The sequence below is a fragment of the Acomys russatus genome, chromosome 17 (assembly GCF_903995435.1).
Source record: "Acomys russatus chromosome 17, mAcoRus1.1, whole genome shotgun sequence".
Lineage (NCBI taxonomy): Eukaryota > Metazoa > Chordata > Mammalia > Rodentia > Muridae > Acomys > Acomys russatus.
In genome coordinates, this window is record NC_067153.1 from 36,999,292 (window position 1) to 37,005,015 (window position 5,724).

General features: G+C 44.2%; 1 pseudogene; it reads right to left on the bottom strand.

The window, feature by feature from the left end:
• Positions 1-3,916: 3,916 nt before the first annotated feature.
• LOC127201820 (mitochondrial import inner membrane translocase subunit Tim17-A-like) lies at positions 3,917-5,523 on the bottom strand (annotated as a pseudogene).
• Between the last annotated feature and the right edge of the window lie 201 nt (positions 5,524-5,724).

Consider the following 5,724-nt stretch of genomic DNA (forward strand, 5'->3'; position numbering starts at 1 on the left):
GTATCTGGTGCCGGGCGTGGTGGCGCACGCCTTTAATCCTAGCACTTGGGAGGCAGAGGCAGGTGGATTGCTGTGAGTTCGAGGCCAGCCTGGTCTACAAAGTGAGTCTAGGACAACCAAAGCTATCACAGAGAAACCTTGTCTCGAAAAACAAAACAAAACAACAACAACAACAACAACAAAATGTATCTGGCACCATTAGCAAAAAATAGAGTAGGATGAAAGGCAAAGAGATGCGCACTAGTTATGTTTCAAGGGGAGTTCTTAGGATAAGTCACAAGGTTATTTCTGTTTCTATAATTTCCTACAAAGGTGGTAGGCATTCTTCACCACAGAAAACTGAGGACTAGTCTTTGCTCCTAATAGTTATTACTCACCTCGTGTTTATTACATTTTAGACAAGCCCTGCTGTAACATGAAGCCTAGTGGCTTACAGACCCAGGGCTTGACAGGAGTGGGCAACAACTGTAGAAACGAAAGCAAAGGGATTGGCCATCATTTACTGAAAGCCCACAGCCTATTGGTGTCTATTTATGGGCGGCATGTATGATGTCATCAGGTTCTCAAGCATTACATGGACACTTTCTATATGTTATGGGTAAAGAGGCTAAAAATAAAGAAAACTGAAACCTTTGTTGAAAACATAGAGATGATAAGTTAAAAATCCATATTGAACAGTAAGTTTGATAGAAACATGTTTTACTAAAAACTTCACATAGAGACGTTTTTCTCTACTTAAAGAAAAGTGAGAGAAAATTAAATGTCAGAAGTAAATCTGGGCCCTAGAGTTAGACCGCCACGGTTTCAGTCTCAGATTGCCGCTCCTAGCCCTGTGAATGTGGGCATTTTTTTCTTCTACTCTCTAAGGTCCGAGAACCCTTATCTAGATAAACATGCGGGAACTTCATACGGTTATCATAAGAGGCACTCAGCACTGGGCATGACGTTTTATAAGCCTATGGTCAGTCTTCGCTTCACTGTGAAGGCTCATTGAGGTATTTTAGGTAGTGTTTTAGGTGATAAAAAGGAGAAGCTCAGCATGGTGTTGTATTCCTACCATCCCAGCATGCACTGCATGTAGTGCACTGGGATCTGGAGTCTGAGGCCAGCCTTGGGCTCCACCTGAGGATGCCCTCCCAAAACAAGCACACCCAAAAACAACAACAAACGAGAGATGTGCTGATCACTGTTAATTGTCAGCTTCTGCATATCTAGAGTCACCTAGGAGGCAACACCTGTGACACACCTGTGTGTGGTTATCTATGTTATGTTAGCCTTGGTGCAAGCCTGTGAGGCTATATATTGATTACCATAATTGATGTGGGGTGATTCATCTTTTTAAAAAAAAATTTTTTTAATGTTTATTTGTTTGCTTGCTTATTTATTTATTTAGAGCTGTGTGTGTGTGTGTGTGTGTGTGTGTGTGTGTGTGTGTAGGTATATGCATGCTACTTGAAACTATGGAGATCAAACAATTTGAAGGGGCCTATTCTTCTGTTGTGCCCATTTCGCAAGACCTTCAAAAGACCAACAGGAGATGAAACCTATGCAAGCACAAGAGCATCTTCGGGCTCTGATCAGCACCAACAGAGTGATATCCAGAGAAGAGCTGGGGTAATTTATAGGTTCCTTTCCCTCCCAGAGCGCCCAGAGGAGGGGAGTTCCAGCCTGGCCAGTGCCTATTGGTTGGGATACGAAAGGGGATACTGTGCTTTTAAAATGATTGGTTGTGAGAGGCCACCAAAAAAATCACAAAGGGTTCTGGTTTGGTTTCCAAGCAACCCTATCTCTTGTGGATGGGAAAGGAATGCAGCCAGACTGGTTCCTCCCTGGACAGATATGCCTTACTGTGCCTTGTCTCTCCTGTAGGCCTATTTCTTAACCTTTGCTCCGGTGACCCTGAAATCCAAATTTAATTCTTCTGATCTCTCAGTGGAAACTGTTGAGGCTCATGAAAACACAGGGACAGGGCACAGGTATGGAGATCATGGAAAAATGCATCAAAGAAAGGCAGCCTACTATAGAGTATTGGTGAAGAAAAGTACAGACCTCCTCTTCTACAAACCTCCTAGGAAGGGTCTGGACTTTAAGGAGGACTCTTGCCCAACTCTGCTATCAACTTCAGTTCCCACATCCACTGTGGTGGTTTGAATGAGAATGGGCCCCCTAGGCTCATATATCTGAATACTTGGTTCCTAGTCGGTACAACTGTTTAGGAAGGATTAGGAGGTGTGGCCTTGTTGGAGGAGGTGTGTCACTGGGAGTGGGCTATGAGTTGCTTTTTTTGTTTTTGTTTTTCCAAGACAGGGTTTCTCTGTGTGGCCTTGCCTATCCTGGACTCCCTTTGTAGACCAGGCTGGCCTCAAACTCACAGAGAGCTGCCTGCCTCTGCCTCCCAAGTGCTGGGACTGAAGGCGTGTGGCACCACACCCAGCATGAAAACATTTCTAAAATGAATTAACTGAGAGGGAAAGACCCTCCTCAGTGTGGAGATGCCCTGCTGTGGGGAGCCCAGATAGAAAGTATTCAAGGAAAATGCAGCACCCTCCTACCTGTCCACTGCCTTTCTGCTTGTCAACTCCTTCCTGCCTGTCCATTGCCTTTCTACCTGCTCACCCCTTCCTTCCTGTCCACCCCTTCCTGCCTGTCTACTGCCTTCCTGCCTGTCCACCCTTCCTACCTGTCCACTCCTTCCTGCCTGTCCACCCCTTCCTGCCTGTCCACCCCTTCCTGCCTGTCCACTGCCTTCCTGCCTGTCCACCCCTTCCTGCCTGTCCACCCCTTCCTGCCTGTCCACCCCTTCCTGCCTGTCCACCCCTTCCTGCCTGTCCACTGCCTTCCTGCCTGTCCACCCCTTCCTGCCTGTCCACTGCCTTCCTGCCTGTCCACTCCTTCCTGCCTGGCCACCCCTTCCTGCCTGGCCACCCCTTCCTGCCTGGCCACTGCCTTCCTGCCTGTCCACCCCTTCCTGCCTGTCCACCCCTTGCTGGTTGAAGCATCAGTCTGCTGCCATCTCTGCTGTCATCCTCCCGTACCATCAAACTCCAGCTGCTTCTTCTCACCTTCCAGCATGGATTGAAAACCAGGAACTCTCCAGGAATTGTCTAGACCTTCAATGCTAGACTGGCACTGCTGGTTTCTCCGGCCCTCCAGGACACAGTAGCAATTGTGAGCCTACTGAGCTTCCCCACCCTAGGGTGGTTCCAGTCCTCTAGTGAACCCTGCCTAAAATACCATGCACCATTCCCCCTCCTACCTAAGAAGGACTTCTTGAGGTCTACCAAGAGCCCGGCACTGATGAACACTGATAAACATGGCTTCGGTCCCCAGGTCCTTTCAATGAGATGATGGCACAGTATAAAGATGCTATAACAAGAACACAGGTGCTACAAGGTGCTGGTCCCAGGCAGACACAAAGAGCAGGTCCACATTGGCATGACACTAACTCTCTTGCTTGGGTATTGTTTTACAACCCTGATTCAGCCCCTTTGGTCTTGGATTTTATTTATTCTATTAATTAGGTTATTAATTAATTATTACTTTATTTATTTATTATTTTAAGTCCCAGGAACCTTTTATTGTCTGAATAACTGTGCACAAAACACCAAGCAGAGATGTTCTGAAGGAAGTGATGGCTGTGTTTCACTGGTTTTTGGCCTTTGGTCTTTATCTTCTAAGCACATATGCATTCTTTAAATGGTATTAGACATTTATTTTTATCACAAATTCATTTCAAGTATATTTTCTCCTCCCTGAGTCTCTTTTAAACAGAAAAATGTGCTGTCTATCCATGCCCCGCTTGGCCAACATCACTCCAGCAGAGGCTTTCAACAGACGGTAACATGACTTTCTGAGTCTACTGAACTACAGTCCACCCAGTTACAGGAATCCTGGGAAAGAAATCCTACTAACACTCTTAGTGGTTTCTGAATGGTGAGGATGCTAACTGGCTTGAAGGCAACTGCAAGTGGCCTTCAGCAAACACAGGGACATTGGGAAACTGAAGAGGCAGATGTTGTTAACAAGATACAAGATACCAGCTCCTTCAATTAAAGCTAGGAGAGCCAGGTGTGGTGGTGCACACCTTTAATCCCAGCACTCAGGAGGCAGAGGCAGGCAGATTGCTGTGAGTTCAAGGCCAGCCTGCTCTACAAAGCAAGTCCAGGACAGTCAAGGCTAACACAAACAAACAAAAAAGCTAGGAGAAAGACTCCCATCATAGCTGACCCAATCATGGTTACCGGTCCATTTCTTGCTAGCGAGGCAGGCAGGATGGATGTTGCCAGGAGTTAACTTGTCTTGTTGTCAAAGAATCTTTAGACATAATAAAACATCTTTAAATGTCATATTCTGTAGGGCTCTAAGGCTTTCGAAGACCTTATTTAACTATTTTACCTTACATATTTATAGAATCCTATCTATTAGACCTAGAATATATATTTTTGTGATAAAATTAGACTAGTTTTTGACATGACCATGATTTGCATCAACATACAAAATTCAATACCATTGAATTTAAAAAAATAACCTTATTTGTGAGTAACAATTGAGGCCTTGAGATGACTAGATTCAATAATGATGAGCATCAAAGAACCTCCTTATGGAGTTGGCTTCAAATGTGGCAAAGCAGCCATTGGAAAAAATATCCTCATTTCTGCCACAGACAGAATTCTGCCTAAAAATAGGCCAAACTCTGCCAAGACAGGGTAAGCAAGTCCTCAATAGTTCCTTCCTCGCAAATATGTCTGTCAGATATATTGGGCCAGAAGGCTGACCACGATGCTCCAACATTATAAAAAGCTTTGGGTGACTGTTCAAGCAGTAAATTGTCTCAATCATGTTTTCATTTTGGACGCTGCCAACTAACGTGCACTTCTGATTCACTCAGATATTTAAGTTTTATTCCTTCTCAAATCTCTGATGAAGTTGAAGACCAGATAGTTTAGTCTTTCAATTAAGCTTAATAGGCTAGGGGTTAAGATGTTTTTAGATCAAGATAGATGTTTTAAGTTAATAGAGATGAGATATGATAGATACTGATCTTCATTCAGAAATTTAGACCCAACAAGATAGGAAAGATGTTTACTTCAAGTTTGACAAATACAAATAGCCAAATCACTATGTAACATTTGTATAATTCCTGATTGTCTCATGGTTCTTCCTGTTGTATGTAGTTTATTTTATTCATGTGTAATGATATAAATGTATACATTTAAAAAGAAACATAATAAAAAAAAACTATCATAAGGGGGAAAAAAGACACCACTAGTGATGGAGTTCCAGGGATCTTCTTTGAACCATACTACAGTTAATCACAGCAAACTGCAAAGCTACCTCCCAACTGTGGAGTCCTGGTTTAATAGCTGCCAAACTCCCTTGGAGTCTGTGGTTTACTCCCACTGGAGAATTTCGAAAACCATTGAAGACTTGAAAGATACCGCCATCTATGGCACCCATGGTAAAGGTACTACAATAGTCTCCCACAATTCACCAGGGGCATTGCTTTCTCTTGTATTTCTCCATCTTGGCTCCAGCCCTTCCGAGAGTCTATTTGTGTTGTTGTTGTTGTTGTTTGTTTGTTTGTTTGTTTTCTCGAGTCAGGGTTTCCCTGTGTAGCCTTGGCTACTACCCTGGACTCTCTTTGTAGACCAGGCTGTCCTCAAACTCACAGAGGTCGGCCTGCCTCTGTCTCCCTTAGCGCTGGGATTACAGGTGTGCACCACC